General features: G+C 40.7%; 1 pseudogene; it reads right to left on the reverse strand.

Annotated features, from left to right (window-relative positions):
* Positions 1 to 5249: 5249 nt before the first annotated feature.
* Positions 5250 to 17306, reverse strand: part of LOC144240008 (S-formylglutathione hydrolase-like) — a 57579-nt pseudogene continuing 45522 nt past the window's right edge.

Consider the following 17306-nt stretch of genomic DNA (forward strand, 5'->3'; position numbering starts at 1 on the left):
CTTGGGATTCTCTGTCTCCCTCTCTCTCTGCCCCTCTCCCAACCATGCTCAAGCACACTCTCTCTCTGGCTCTCTCAAAAGTAAATACACGTTTTTAAAAAAATGAATTCTTCTTAGGGCACCTGGGTGGCTCAGTCGATAAAGCATCTGACTTCAGTTCAGGTCATGACTCCACACTTCGTTGGTTTGAGCCCCATATTGGGCTCTTTGCTGACAGCTAAAAGCCTGGAGCCTCCTTACGATTCTGTGTCTCCCTCTCTCTCTGCTCCTCTCCTGCTCATGCTCTGTCTCTCTCTCTCTCAAAAATAAATAAACATTTAAAAATGTATAGAAAAAAATTAAAAATCAATTTTTCTCACCAAAACTTAGTTTTGACACTGATATCTCAACAAGATGTGGTGCCCTTCCTTGGGGCAGGGTGGTACAAACCAACAGACTAGATTTTGTATTCATATTTTTTTCCAGAAAAACTTCATTGCGCTGGGCTTGCCTATTTTTTAATTGAGATATAATTGACACAAAACATTGTGGAAGTTGAAGGTTTACGACTTGTTGATTTGAGAATTTATATACTGCAAGATGATTAACACTATAGCTTTAATTAACACTTCTACCTCATCACATAATTACCGTTTTTTTTTTTGCGGGAGGACACGTAAGATCTAGTGCCTTAGCAACTTTGAAGTACAGAATATTGTCGACTACAGTCATTATGCTGTGCATTAGATTTCCAGAACGTATTTATCTTCGACTTGCACATTTGTACCCTTTCACCAACATCTACCCCATTCTCCTACCCCCGTGCCAGAGTTGGGTGCGCCGGGAGAATTCTTCTCCAATGCTCTCTGAGTCGTAGTCCTTCCTTTCCCACATTCCCATGTTCCATTGCTGCCTGTGAATTCTGACTGCATATCCCTTTGACAGAGGCATTTATATCACTGATTAGCTATAGTCAAGTGGCTCTTCCTGGGGTTACAGGAGGCAATCCATTGTTTTCCATTAAATGTCAATTTGATTACTTTAAAATGAGATCAATGCTGTAGTTTTTATCTGTGGGGAGTTTTCATGGATTCCTTAAAAAACTTGACCCCTCTACCTCTGACTTGGATAAGTACTTAACTTCTTTCTCATCAGTGAAAGGGAAATAGAGTTCCAAAGCAGTCATGAGTCTGAAATGAAATAATGACCTGAAAATTCCTAGCCTAGAGTGCATACACAAAGAGTACTGAAGAGAATAATCTAGTTCCTTTCCCTCTGAGGCCACGCTGTATGGAGGACTCTAAGATATCCACAGCCCTGGTGAGCAAGACATATACAAGGTTCAGACTAAAGCGTTAAGGCCTTTGCTTAAATTGCTGCTCTGTCTCAGGGTCACTCCCTTGCCACCAGCTATCAGCCCTAGAGAGCAAGTACAGTTCTGCCCTGTCCTCAGGAAGAAAGGCCAGGAGCCAAGGGGCCCATCCTAAAATACAGACAATGATAGCATCCCAGCATCCAATGAGGCACAGAGTTCATGGCCAGCCACAAACACAGTTATTCAAAAGGCATAACAGAGAAATCCCAAGGTGCTCCTCCCTCACTTTGTCTGGGTCGTAGTTCAGAGCCGAGGTCTCCTTCCAGCCGACTCACAAAGCCACATGAACCACTTCAGGCCACTTCCTCTTTTCAAGGGAGGACAGCTTGAGTGACACACAGTGCAGGCAGCTTCAGGTGGCCTGCGGGTCCCGCCAGGGCCCTTCTTGAAGGTGCTCTGCTCTCAGCCACTCACATCCAAAGGTTACGACGTGGAGCAGTGGAGGCCAAGCTCAGAAATGGGAAAAAAATTGCTGCCTTTAATTCTTATCTCCCTGGCAGAGGGGAAGTTATAAAAGCCAATTTTGGAGCAGTGAACCAGAAATTAGTTAATCTCTCCTGTTACCTAGTTGTGTTTCCTCAGGCAAACCTTAGAATCTCTGAGTTTCTTCGGTGAGGAAAAGAGGTGGGAGTAGGTCTGTGAGACCCCCCCCTTTCCACATTGGGGTTCTTTCCTGCAAACATCTGTACCTCATAAATATTCTGCTACACAGGCGACAGTGAAAGGAAACAGATCAGCTATTGTTGCTGGAAACGCAATGGAAACTTTCAATCTTCTCCAAGTTTTGCATTGGAGCCAAAGCTTAAGTACCAACCAACAGTTGTCAAGAGCATCAAGAACACTCTGGCTTAAAGTCAGGTACTAGACTTTCTATGCAAGACTGGCAAAGGGTAAAGTCAAGAGGCTGTTTTACTAGCGTAGACGATTATTCACTCTCAAGCTTTATTTTAAAAAGACTATAATTTCACTGGGACATTAAAGTGAGGACTTCTCTAAAAGGGGTAAATGCCATATGTACCCCCTCCTCACACCTTTTCCATAGGTGGGGAAACGCTTTCCCATCACTTTAAGACAAGTGAGCTATGTGTAAAGGGACCTCAACACACCCACTCAGAGGCACCGACAGGTGTTCCTGAAGTTTGAAGAACTCAGGGATAGCCATTCACATCTGAATCAAGTCCAAAGGCGAGAGAGTTGGACTGGATGAAGAGGCAGAAAGAAGAAAGAACTGAATTGGGAGGGACCCATACTTCAAATTAGGCTGGACAAAGGTGTGCGTGTCTTTTCCCAAGGCCAAATATGGACTCCACAATAGAGAACCAGCCATAGAGCTTAAAAATGACAGCCCCCAAAAGCTCTCTCCTGGGGTGAGGCAATCTCAGTGGCAAGAGTCTGCTCTGTGCCATCAGGGGGAGATGGTAAGGGTGTTCAAAGTGGCCACCCAGACAATATTGCCTAAGTTAGCCAACTGCAGTCAATCAGAGATTCCTACTAGGGAAATCTCTGTGGAACCCACAAATAGGTCCCCTGAGAAGGGGATGCCAAGTGCAGTTGACCTATTCAATAAGACCTTCTTGTTTCTCTTCTCTCCCCTCCTCTTAGTCAGCCCTAGAAAAGCCTGAAGCCACTAAGAGGGTATATGAGGTAGACAGACAGACACCAAACACACTGCCTTCCTCCCCCTTCTGCACTGTAGATTTCTTAGACTGAGGCTGTCACAAAGAGGGGGAGGAATGAAGAGGTTTTTGGGCGGTAGTTTTTTTGTGAAAATGTCCAGACACATAACGAAAGTTGAAAAAATGTTACAGAGAATACCTGCACGCCCACCACCTTGATCCTCGCTTTATCACCTATCTATCCATCTCTCTAGCCGTTCATTATTCCATTAGAGTTTTTATGCCTTTCAAAGTGAATTGCAGACATCGATATACATCTCCTAAACACCTCAGCATGCATTAACTAGAGTTCAGTTTTTGACAAAAAGTTTGCATACGATGAAATTACAAATCTTAAGTATGTATTTGCTGAGGTTTTTAAAAATGTTTTATTTAGGGGCGCCTGGGTGGCTTAGTTGGTTAAGCGACCGACTTTCGCTTAGGTCATGATCTCACAGTTCGTGGGTTCCAGCCCTGCGTGGGGCTCTGTGCTGACTGCCAGCTCAGAGCCTGGAGCCTGTTTCAGAGTCTGTGACTCCTTCACTCTCTGACCCTCCCCTGCTCACGCTGTCTCTCTCTCTCTCCTAGAAATAAATAAAACATTTAAAAAAATAAAATAAAAATGTTTTATTTATTTTTTAAGAGAGAGATAGAGACAGCATTAGCAGGGGAGGGTCAGAGAGAGAGGGACACACAGAATCTGAAGCAGTCTCCAGGCTCTGAGAGAGCTGTCAGCACAGAGCCCAACGTGGGGCTCGAACCCACAAACCGTGAAATCATGACCTGAGCCAAAGTCGGACGTTTAACCAACCGAGCCGCCCAGGCGCCCCTGTATTTGCTGAGTTTTGACAAATGTGTAATATGTATAACCTCAAGTTCTTATCAAATAAAGAACATTACCTTAACACCAAAGTCCCTTCAGGTCCTCTCTCTGTCAATTCCCACCTGTATACTCCTAGATTTTTTTCAAGCATAGATTGGGTTTACCAAATTTTAGAAGGCCATGTAAATCGAATCATTTGCTTTAAAAAATCATATAGTAATAACTCTTCATTTCAGCAAATGTTTTAGATATTCAACCCTATTCCTGTATATATCAAGAGTTCTTCTACTTATATTGCTGAGTAGTATTCCACAAATGAATTAATATAGTATGCTCATGCATTCTCATGTTTATAGATACCAGGACTGTGTCCAGTTTTGGGCTGTATAAATAAAATTACTATGTTTTCCTACCAGGTTTATTTTTTTTATTTTTTAACGTTTATTTATTTCTGGAAGAGACAGAATGTGAGTGGGAGGACAGAGAGAGAGGAGACTCAATCGGAAGCGATCTCCAGGCTATGAACTGACAGCACAGAGGCAGACGCAGGGCTCGAAATCATGAGTGGTGCGATCATGACCTGAGCTGAAGTTGGACACCCAACAGACTGAGCCACCCAGGCACCCCTACCAGGTTTTTTTTTTAAATATACATTTTCCTTAATCTTGAGTAAATACCTAACAGTGAAGTTATTGGATGTATAGGGTAAGTATATAGTTTTATAAGGAAACTCCAGAAATTTTCTAAAGTCATTGTACTTTAATATTCCCACCAGAAATATGGGAGTGTTTCAGTTACTCCACAATCTTACCAACATTATTGCTTAATCTTCCCAAACAAGCATTTTGGTGGGTGTGTAGCGGCACCTTGTTGTGGTTTAATTTGTATTTCCTTGATGAGTAATCACATTGAGCACTTTTTCCCATTGGTGTATCAACCTTCTGAAGTGTATCCTGAAATCTTTCCTTCTCCTGGAGAAGAAAAGATTGTTGTTGCTGTTCTTTTATCTTTTTATTGTTGGGTTGTAAAAATCTTTATATACCTTCAGATCTTGTCTTTTGTCAGAAAGTGGATTTATAAATCTCCCAGTCTGTGGCTTGCATATTCATTGTCTTAATGTACCTTTTGATTAGCAGAAGCTTTTACCAATTTTTCTGCTAGATCCTATGTCAGTTGTAATAAGATGTATTTTCTAAAAAATTTGTTTATTTCATCCACACGGTTGAATTTGTCCCTGTAAAGTTGTTCATAATAGTCTCTTTTTTCCCAGGTTTTATATATTTACTCAGAAAATGATTCAACTATGGAATGATGCATTTTTAGCACCATGAAATCCAATGTCTTGAAATCCTTTTTTCCTGCCATACTATTTATTACAATTTTATAATCCTGAACAAATTCTCTTATCTAAAGTTTTTCATGCATTCAAGTATTTTGTACAATGTCTGATGTGATCAGTAATAAAGGTTGCAATGAAGTAGTAGCTGTGATCATAACCCTCTTATAAGCTAAAAACAGGAACTTTCTTTTCTGTACCGGCAGCTATAAAGTTACCAAGTTGTAACCATCCACCTAAAAGGAACTGGTCATCTTTTCCTTGATCAATTAGTATGTCCAGCTGAGAACCTGGATAGGACTTCACAAGATGGGTAGCATCATAAGCTTTCCATTTACTTTGATCTGTTCTCAAGCATCCACTAAAGGCTTTTTTGCCCCAAGGACAGAGCACTGAGTTACAAATTAGAGCAAATACTGATACAGATTTATATTTTCCAGGATTCTTCAAAGCACAAATCAGAGCTCTGTGGCCTCCCATGGAGTGGCCAAAAATAGACATCCTTTGGAGGTCCGCTGGAAAATGGGCATTTATGAGTTGGAGAAGCTCTTCAGTTACATAAGAGTACACTCTATAGTTAGTTTTCCAAGGCTCTTCAGTAACATCCACATAAAACCCTGCAACTGTGTCAAAGTCCCAGCCCTCATCTCTGATACTGCAGCCACAAGGGCAATAACAAGGCTATATTCTGAGGCAGCTTGATGAGAACCAGACTTTGATATAAAATTTTGTTATGTGCCAGTGAAACCAGACAGCCAATACAGCGCATGGCATTTTCCAGTTTCCGCCTTTGGTGGTAAGTAGATAGCAAATTTCATTTTGCAGTTCAGTTCAACACTGTCATGTTCAAAAACTTTCTGCAATCCTCCAAAGAACTTGTTGTTGGAGATCGGTTTATGAGCAGCCACCAGAGGGGAAAAGAGGGGCCTCAACTTCTAAAGTTTTTCATGATACTTTCTAATCCTCCTCATGTCTATAGGATCTGTAGTGATAACCCCTCTTCCACTTCTGATATCAAGAATTAGTGTTTTCTCCTCTTTTTTTCCATGATCAGAGTAATGAGTGGTTTATTAATTACAATCTTTTCAATTTTTTTAATGTTTTTTTTTTATTTATTTCTAGGAGAGAGAGAGAGAGACAGCGTGAGCAGGGGAGGGTCAGAGAGAGAGGGAGATACAGACTCTGAAACAGGCTCCAGGCTCTGAGCTGGCAGTCAGCACAGAGCCCGACGCGGGGCTCGAACCCACGAACCGCAAGATCATGACCTAAGCGAAAGTCGGACGCCTAACCGACTAAGCCACCCAGGCGCCCCTAATTACAATCTTTTCAAAGACCCAGCTTGTGCTTTGTTAGTTTTCTCTCTTTCCTGTTTTCATTTGTCCAATCTCTGCATTTTTAATTTATAATTTTGTTTATACTATTTCCTTTGGGTTTTCTTTGCCTTTTTTGTTTCCCTATATTCTTCAGGCTATTGAGTTAAGATTCTTCTCTTTTCCTAATATTAGCATATATAGCTATAAATTTACCTCTAAGCACTACTTTAGCTATATTCTACGAACATTGATATGTTGTATTTTTATTACCATTCAGATTACAATGTTTTCTATTTTCTCTTGTGATTTTTTTCTTTGCCTCATGGATTATATCTAATCTCCAAATAGTCGAAACTTTCCTAGATATCTTATTGCTGATTTCTATTCTAATTTTATTGTGGCCAGGGAATATATTGTGTATGGTTTCAAGCTGATTAAACTATTGAATCTTTTTTTTATGACTCAGACTCTGATTTACCATGTGGTGGTGAATACCATATGCACTTTAAAACTATGTGTATTCTGTGATTGTTGGGTATAGTCTTCCATAAATTAGTTCAAGTTGGTTAATAGTGTTGTTCTGATTAACTGTCTTTGCTAAATTTTGTCTAGTTGATCCGTCAATTGCTTGAGAGATGGGTATTCAAATCACCAGTAAAAATTGTGGCTTACCTATTAGTACTTATTTTGCTTCATATAAATTGAAGCTCTGTAATTAGTACTTATACATTTTTTAATGTTTGTGCTTCCTGATGAATTGATTCTTTTATTATCATTAAATGATCGTTCTTTTTTTAATTTTTTAAATGTTTTTATTTATTTCTGAGAGACAGAGACAGTGTGAGCAGGGGAGGGTCAGAAAGAGAGGGAGATATAGAATCTGAAGCAGGCTCTGAGCTAGCTGTCAGCACAGAGCTGGCTCAAGGCTTGAACCCATGAACCGTGAGATCATGACCTGAGCCAAAGTCGGTCGCTTAACCGACTAAGCCACCCAGGAGCTCCAATATCGTTCTTTTCCTTTTTGACTTACAACACATATTGTCCACATAGCTACTCCAGATTTCTATCATTTTGTTTTCATAGTATATTTTTAAATATACTTATTTTAATTTGTCTATATTTCTATATTTAAAGTGAATCTCTTATAGAGAACTTATAGTTGGGTCTTGGCTTTTTAATTTTTTTTATGTTTTTATTTATTTTTTGAGAGAGACTGAGCGTGACTGGGGGAAGGGCACAGAGAGAGAGAGGGAGACACAGAATCTGAAACAGGCTCCAGGCTCTGAGCTGTCAGCACAGAACCTGACGAGGGGCTCGAACCCACGAACCCATGAGATCATGACCTGAGCCAATGTTGGACGCTTAACCGGGTCTTGGCTTTTTAAACAATTAGCAATCTTTACATGTTAATTGGAGTGGGTAGCTCATTAACATTTAATTTTATTAAATATTGGCTTACTGGTGATTGAATGACATGTTTGAATTTATGTCCATCATTTTTATTATTTGCTTTGCAATTTTGTTTGTTTCCTGTTTGTCCTAGCGTATTTTTGTCCCTGTTCCTTTTTTCTGACTTTTTTGGGGATATTTACATAGTTTTGATGATGCCACTTTAAATTATCCATTGAATTTTAGATATGCCTCTTTTCATTATTTCTCATTGATTTTTTTTAGGCATTAAAATATGCTGGAAGGATAAGTTTTAAATTGGATGAAATTTTAAAATTTTGAAATTAAATGGGATAGAATTTCTTAAACCCTAAGGCTGTTAAAATATATATATATATGGGATGCCGAAGTCTTCACCTAAAGGATGGATAAAAATGAACCCCAGAGCAGCTTTGAAGGGTAAAGGGAAAAAATACACCATCTCTGTTTCCTTCTTACTAGAGTCAGTGCATTCCAGAAATTCTGCATACTGTTATTGTTATTTTTTAAATAATTGATACAATTATTCCCAGACAAGAGAATAAAAGCAGTGCAAAAATGATGGCAAGAAAGCAAGAATTGTCAAGAGCTGCCTTTATGCCTCACTTTACCATTTGAGAAATACAGTCAGTATGATGGCTTTTCACACAGAGGATTGAAGGGTTTTTCCCTCTGTTATACTTCTTTTTACATTCTGAATGTAAAACATATCTTTCTTTCCACAGGAACCTGTTAGAGATATTTGAGAACAATTCCAGCTCCTGACTAAAGTACGATGTGTTTCATTTCCCTGTTTTTGACACTTCCCTTTTGCTAGCGGAGGAAGAGGTGAAAAAAGACATTGATTGAACCTCTACTATGGTCCAAACTCTGTGTACAGACTTTGTATACATTATTTCATTCAATCCTCAAAACTACCCTATCTATCCCTGGGCCACCTAGGTGGTTCAGTTGGTTAAGTGGCCAATTTTTTATTTAAGTTCAGGTCATGATTTCACAGTTTGTGGGATCAAGCCCCAAGCTGGGCTCTGGGCTGATGGTATACAACCTGCTTGGGATTCTTTCTCTCTCTCTCTCTCTCCCCCTCTCGCCTGGTTGCATGTGCACATTCTTGCTCGCTCACTCTCTCTCTCTCTTTCTCTCTCAAAATAAATAAGTAAACTTAAAAAAAAAAAACTACCCTATCAGGCAGTTACTATTACTTCTGCCATTTTATACAAAACATAAAGTTCACAGAATCTAGGTACTATGTCCAAAACCTGCTTAAAAGTCACCAATTCACCAGGAACTCAAAAAATCTCCTGAGGCAGTTCTTATACTGATGTCCAAAGACATTTTCCCCAACATCATTTACCCCAACACTGTTTACAAATGGAAAACTGGAAGCAGCCTAAATTTAGCCCATCATTAGGAGAATTTGGTTAGTTGTGGTGCCTCCATATTATAGAATACTGCACAGATGTTGACAGATCACATTAAGTTAAAAAATTACATGAACCCGAGGCACCTGGGTGGCTCAGTCGGTTGAGCATCCGACTTCGACTCAGGTCATGATCTCACAGTTCATGGGTTTGAGCCCTGGGTTGGGCTCTATGCTGACAGCCAGCTCAGAGCCATGAGCCTGTTTCAGATTCTGTGTCTCCCTCTCCCTCTGACCCTCCTTTGCCCACGCTGTTTCTCTCTCTCTCTCTCTCAGAAATAAATAAAACATTAAAAAAAATAAAATAAAGTGGCAGACATCTTTTTAAAAGTTAGAAAAAAATTACATGAACTCAAGAGACAAGTTTGAGAATATTCATTGAATTTGTGTATAAACACAAATAGGAAGGAAAACGTACAGGTTATCTACAAGTGGTTATTTGGTGGATAATGGGGAGAAGACTGGAAGAGGATTTGCACTTTTTATATGCTCTGGTATTGTGTGTATATCCTCTGGTTTCATGTATAACTTGTATAATTAAGTATATTTTATGGTCGGCATGATTAGTAAGTAACAAGATGACAGCATTGTTTTAATAGAATCCTTCCTGTTACTGCAGCTGATTTCTATAGCCAGAACCTTCCCAGGGAGGAGAAGGAGAACTCTAGATGCAGAAGACAGCAGTACTGACGGTGGTGGAGAGCTGGAGAAGGTAGATCTGAGCAGCCAAACATGGCGGCAGCCCTGCCTAGCAACCTCAGAAAACCTTGCACTTGACAAGTCCTCAATAAATGAGTTGAATCAAAAAGCAAATCCATACCAGTTGTGACTCAGAAATAAAAGTCACATGTATCATCATTAATAAAGTATAGGTAACATACAACAAAAGAAACCATGTTACACTCTTAAGATTAGCAAAAACTTTAAAGCTTAGCAATACCAATGGAAGCCAAAAACAAAACGAGCTGCCCAATGTCACTTATGGGAATAAAAATTATTACGACCACTTTCAACAATTTGTCAGTACCTGGTGAAGTGGGAGACAAGCCTGCCCCCCGGGTTAGCAATGCCACACATGTAAGAAATGCTTTTTAAGAGACCTACATGGAAATACATGTGGCAATAGTGTAGAGCTAATGGGGTGCTATGTCCATATGGTAGAATATTAGTCAGCAATGAAATTAAATAGACTAGAGTTTCACATTCAATATGGATCAATCTTGAAAAGATAAAAATGAGCACAGGGAGCATCAGCTGTATGTGTAGTGTTTCATTTTGCCAAAAAAAGGGAAAAAGAGGGACAGTGAATAACACAAAATAAATAAAAGAATCTGAAATATATGTAGAAAAATATCCAGACTTTGGAGACCTTGATGTTGAATACATGGGTGTCGGTTACATTAGTCTCTGTTTCTTCTTTATTAAAAAAATATTTTAAATTTTTTATTTTGAGAGAGAGAGAGAGAAAGAGAGTACAAGCAGGGGAGCAGCAGAGAGAGTGAAGGAGACACAGAATCCAAAGCAGGCTCCAGGCTCTGAGCTGTCAGCACAGAGCCTGATGCAGGGCTCAAACTCACAAACCATGAGATCGTGACCCGAGCCGAAGTTGGAGGCTTAATCGACTGAGCCACCCAGGTGCCCCTGTCTTTTCTGTATTTTTGAAGAATTTAATAGGAAGAAAAAAAGAGAAAAGTCATAGAAAAGAATATTCTGAGAAAATATACCAACATTTTAATGGTAATTAACTGGGAAGATTCTAAGTGACCTTAATTTTTTATGTTTTTCTAGGTGTTCTATTTGTACATATGAAACATGTATTTCATTTATAACAGCAAAAATATGTTATTTTAAAGTAATACAGGGACGCCTGGGTGGCTCAGTCGGTTGAGCATCCGACTTCGGCTCAGGTCATGATCTCGCAGTTCATGGGTTTGAGCCCCACATCGGGCTCTGTGCTGACAGCTTGGAGTCTGGAGCCTGCTTCAGATTCTGTGTCTCCCTCTCTCTCTGCCCCTCCCCTGCTCATACTATCTTTCTCTCTCTCTTAAAAATGAATAAACATTAAAAGAATTTTTAAAAGTAATACATATACAATTTTCGTGACATTTGATGAAACTATATGAAACACAATTGCAGCTAAAATGACCAGAATTAGACTAAGATATTAACAATTGTTTAATCCTTGGAGGTGATGGGTGGCTTTTTGCTCATACTTTGCTCTAAACACCAATTTTTCTATAGTGGAAAAGTACAATATTTATGAACATTGGCTTATATAAAAGGCTACAGCTTTTAAATGAAAAGAAATTCAAGTAAGTTTTTCCAGCATTGTAAAATGTTCATGGTCCTAATGATAAACTAAGTTACATATATTTAAAAAAATCTGTTCTTAAAGAAGAATTGAATTAGACCAGATAATTTTTAAATGAAGTCTGGTATGATGGTGCAATTTATATTGATATTCCATGAATGCTAGCCCTGCTAAACAAAATATTGAGTTAAATAGCATGAGTTATTCCCTAAATAAATTCTATGAGAGGGGGTTATTGGCAAAGGAGAACATAAGGTCCTAAGTGCCTAGTGACCCGAGTTGTCTCCATGGAGAAGGAAGCATCAGAGTCATTTAATCAATGCTATGTCTTTTATAAATCATCAGGAATTCTCCTAGGAAACCTTTAAGAGATAGATTCTTTATTACCACTGATATATGTTCTAATTAAATTTTTCACATTGCCCTTCTGGAACTGCCCAGCCTGAAGGGAAAGATGTGATCCCAGCCTACCAACTCGCATCATCGACAAGATTATTGCATGTTAGGGAAGCCATGACCAGCCTGTTGACTAAAATCTGTGATGCAAACCAATGGCACTGCCCAAAATCTTGAAGTAGCTCTAGAATGAATGCAAAGCTCTGACACCCTTAGGATTTCCGTATGCCTACACAGAAAGGTGTCCTCAAATATAAGAGCAATGTTTTCTTTCCAGGGCAAAAGAGAATCTAGGACAATTCTACCATCCCCTCCTCTGACACTGCTCTCCAGTCCATCCCCTTGGTAACAGACAAACCCCAGAAAGCAGGTGCCCTCAGCAATGCTTGGTGACAGGTTTTTTCCAAAGCACATATGTAACCAATGACCCTAGGAGATCTGAACAGCATTATCTCAAGATATAAAAATCTAAGATTATTGTCCCAAGGTGTACAAACTGAAAATATAGAGAATTTAGGTAACTTGCCCAGGTCACCCTTGTAGCTGATAAGCCAGGTGGCCCTAGACAAGAAGAAAGCAAATGTAACTGTGATGGTGAGAAGGCATCAGAAGCAGATAAGCAAATCAAACACTGAATTTTAAAATTTTATATCACTTTTACTCCTTTCTGTTTTGCACTTTGCCTGGGCTAATGAGATCCTATAAACATGTTTCCATCCACAGTTTTATTTCCCTTGCTTTAGTATCTTTTAACTGACTAACCATAGGAAATAGAGCTGACCCCTTCCCTAGTTGTTTAATGGCCTCATAAGCTCTCCCCTTCTCACTTTGCTGTCTCAACACCCACATGAGACCTACAAGGATTTTACTGCCCCCAAGATTTTGCATCTTCCTGCTCGGCTAATTACCCCCAACTGAAAAAAAAGAACTGTCCCTCATACTTGGAGAAACACGGTAATCAAGCAACTAAATGCTCCTTTTGCTAATGACATGTTTTTTCAGTATGTTCAAATGAGAGGCTCATTGGAAATTATTCACTTTCTTTTAAGTTGCAAAGGAAAATGAAAGGCAAATTATGGCTGTATAAGCACGTGTTCGCACAGATCCTGTCCCATTGAATTAATTTGCCATCCACAGAGCTATTGACAGCTAGTGCTTCCCTTCAGCCTTTGCACTTACCGGGTGGAAATGATTAAAGATTTCATTTCTTCGACGGGTCATTTGGGTTGGAGATGTCACCAACAGACAATGCAGAAGTTATCACGTCCACCAGAGAGAGTAAGAGAACAATGGTTTCCATGAGTATTTCAACGGTAGGAAGACAGAGAATGGAGTGTACGATTTGAAAGGAACTCAGGCCTTTTTATTCACTCTGATTTTTCAGATGAGGAAACTGAGGCCCAGAGAGCTTAAAAGGATTGATCAAACTCCATTTACTCATTTGTAGCAGAAGTGAAAGCAGGAGCTAGTGTTGGCCTCTCTCTTCCTCCCCTCCATACCATAGCCAGCAGTGCCAGGGGTAAATAAGAGCAAGTTCAAGATGAAGTGGTCTCTGGGGTGGGGAGGGGGATGGGGAAGGGCATGGCACTTAGGACAAAGCACCATGGCCTACCTGGAATTTTCTACAAATTCCACAATTGCACACAACTTCACTGGTTCAGAGAAACTGCTTCACTCATACATAAGCCAACACACACAGTCCAACAGAGATAATTCATCATTATCTTACTGCACTCAGGGTAAGAAGCTCCACGCAGAATGAAGAAAAGTCAAGGGTCAAGGGCAACATTGAAGGAGCCTCTCTCCTTCACCCTCCAGCCACCCCCCACCCCCNGTCTTTGATGCAAAATCCTCAAACCTTGGGCAGGCAGCTTGGCTTATCAAATCTGTTCTTAATAATCCATTTTTATCAAACTTTATCTGATGGAACCAAAATATGTTTGATCTTAGTATAAAGTACACTTATCAGTCCTGCTGCTAGAATGGCACTGCCCGAAAGCGAATGGTATTAAGAGCAAAGTCTTTAAAGTCAGAAAGAAATGAGTTTAAATCCCCAGTCCATCACTTCCTAGCTGTAATGCCTTGCCCAAGTCACCCACAAACTCAACAATATCTCGCTGAGCACTCTAGGCTCTAGGAACTCAGAGACCAGCCCTGCCTTCCTGACTTTACACTTTGGAGGCAGAGACAGATACTAACATACCTGTTACCCAAGTTATAGCAACTGTTGTGAGTGTTGGGAAGGAAGTTCCCTGGAACTGTGAGGGGATCCACCAGGAGGGTGTGTCCTTGTTGTAAAGGTCAGAAAAGGCTTGCCTTAGGGGGAGCAGCTGGAGCAGAGATGAGAAGGATAAGAGGGCAAAGTGAGGAAGAGCCAGCATCCTAGGTAAGGGTGCAGTGCTGGGATGGACCATGTCCAATCTGGGAGAGTGAGTGTGCACAGCATGGAGCAAAGGAGGGGACCATGGAGAGGTGTGAGCAATGGAGAGGCACTTGTGACCACAGTTAGGAGGTTTCCCCTCCTTCTGAGTGGCATGGGGAACGTAGGACATGATCAGTCCCAACCATGAACAGATTGGAGGACAGCATGGGCACTGGTACACTGGTAGAAGCCCCGTGCCAAGATTCATGCAAGATCTAGTGATGATGTGAATAGAAAGAGTGAACAGAATCTAGGGGACCCTTAAGAACTAAAATCATTTAGGTCCTCATGATGAATTGGATCAGAGAAGTGAGAGAAAGGAGTACATCAATGCCAACTCAGAGCACTTTGGCCTGTGCAGCTGGTTAGGTGGTAGTCCATACTCTGAAAACTAAAATTGAGGGGAGGCCAGACCGGTGACCTAAACATCTGAGTCGCAGTTTCCTCGTCTGTAAAATAAAAATGGTAATGGCTTCTTTTAAGTGTCCTTACCCAATCCAACATGGTGGGCGGGGGGGGTGGTCACCACACCTACAACTCCAAGCAATTCTCGGACACCAGCAGGGCATCCCAGGATTCACCTGAATTCTAACACAACCCACCCAGAGATAGCCTCAAATCCCACAGATTGAGGGTACAGTCCTACAAGAAGGTCCCCAACCCCACTTCAAAATGTCATTACAAGCCCCCAGCTTATCTGTGCTTCTGACCTACGGTCTACAGATTAGAGGTTCCAACAATCTCTTCCTCAGGTTCGACTCATCTGCTAGAGTGGCTCACAGAACTCAGGGAAACACCACTTACTTTGGTTTGCAGTTCATTAAAGGATATGATAAAGAATATGAATCAACAGCCACATGAAAAGATGCACAGGGTAAGGTGTGAGGAAAGAGTGTGGAGCTCCTAAGCCCTCTCCAGGGCACCACTCTCTCCAAACCCTCCTGCCCCCATGTTCACCAACCTGGAAGCTCTCCTAATCTGGCCCTTTGGGTTTTTATGGGGGCTTCATTACATAGTCACGACTAAGTCATTGGTCATTGGCTGATTCAATCTCCAGCCCCTCTTCCCTCCCCGGAGGTCTGGGGGTAAAACTGAAAGTTCCATCCCTCCAATCACAGGCTTGATTCTCCTGGCAACAAGCCCCACCCCCCATCCTTAGATTACCTAAGAGCTTTCCAAAGTCACCTTATTATCATAAAAAAAGGTACTTTTGTTGCCCTTACCACAGGAAACTTCAAGAGGTTTAGGAGCTATATATAAGCCAGAAACCCTGGATGAGAACCAAATATATAAGGAATATATTTTGATCATTTGAATGACCAAAAAAATATTTCTTATAAATCACAATGTTGCATATATAAATCACAACGTTGTTGAAGCCTTAGAGAAGGTCCTAGAAAATGACTGGGGTATGGCACAACCTGAAATAAATGGAAGCTATTCTCAGAGCTATTCTTTCCTAATCTGATTGCAAATTCAGGATGTCGGGCACTCAATTCTCTTCAGTCTCCTCTCTGACCATTCCTTCAAACTTTCAGTTTATGGATCTAATCATCCTAAATTGTCTCCATTATGCCGTACTAGAAAAATGGGCAAGGTAGCAATTGCTCTTATAAACTTATTACTGTAAACATCACAGCTACAGTTTAGCTCACAATGGCCCACTTTGCTATTGAAGGGAAACCATGCATTGCTAACGTAGTTCCCATTATTAGCTGAGTGCTTATGCACCAATGTGTTTATTAACCAAGGGCAAAGTGTTGGGTCATTTAAGGGGAGCTGCAAAGCACCCTCTCAAATGGAAGGGAGGAAAAAAAAATAACACCTACACAGCACTTAGAGTTCATAAAGCCCCTTCACAAACACTGTGTCAGCTGAACCTCACACTGTAGGGGGTGGGGGAGAAAGGCAGGTGTTTTCATTGTTATTTTTACAAGTGAGGTTAACTTAGAAAAGGTAACTTGCTCAAGCTTACAAAGCAAATTAGTAATAGAAGTGATTTAAATACAAGTCTTCTGGCTTCCCGTTCTGTATGTGTATCAGAATCCCCCCTTTGACCTCCGCCAATGTCAAGCCACTCAATACAGACCATAAAAATCATGCAGCCCCCACACATAGAAGCAGGACAAAACCAAAACTCAGTGGAACTCTCATGCTGATATGTTATCAATTCATTATCGCTTCGCTATGATTGTGGTTGTCATTAACGGACAAGACGAGCTGAATGGTCCGTATACGGCAAGCTATGTGTTAAACATTCTGCATGCATGATCTCCTGGAACCTTTACAGCAACCTGTAACATGGATGCTTTTATAAATTAGAATTATAAACAATACAGATGAAAATGGAGGTTTAGAAAGGTTAAGTTGCTTGCCCGGTCCTTAAATCCTGGTCTCTTCCCACAGCCACTATACTAGATTGGTATGCTTCTGTGGGACACATATACATAGTAGAGTCAAATACCAAGTAAGCTAATAAAGGGAGTAGTTTCAAGTTATCTTGATTTTTTGTTTTAGCAAAAATCACATCTCTCATTATCCTACCAGAAAAGTACGTAATCTAGTTCCCTCATTCAGTGAGCAAAAGGGTATGAGCCCTTATCTGGGCCAGGTACAACCACAGATATTTGTAATGGTACCTTTGGAGTACTAAAGTTCGTATCTCCAATTTCAGTCTTGGCTCTGTTTCTTACCTGCTAGAAAACCTTGGGAAGCCGCCTGGATGGCTCAGTCGGTTAAGCGTCCGACTTCGGCTCACGTCATGATCTCACGGTTTGAGGGTTCGAGCCCCGCATTGGGCTCTGTGCTGACAGCTCAGAGCCTGGAGCCTGCTTCAGATCCTGTGTCT

Source organism: Crocuta crocuta, unplaced genomic scaffold, assembly GCF_008692635.1.
Source record: "Crocuta crocuta isolate KB4526 unplaced genomic scaffold, BGI_CrCroc_1.0 scaffold7, whole genome shotgun sequence".
NCBI classification, from domain to species: domain Eukaryota; kingdom Metazoa; phylum Chordata; class Mammalia; order Carnivora; family Hyaenidae; genus Crocuta; species Crocuta crocuta.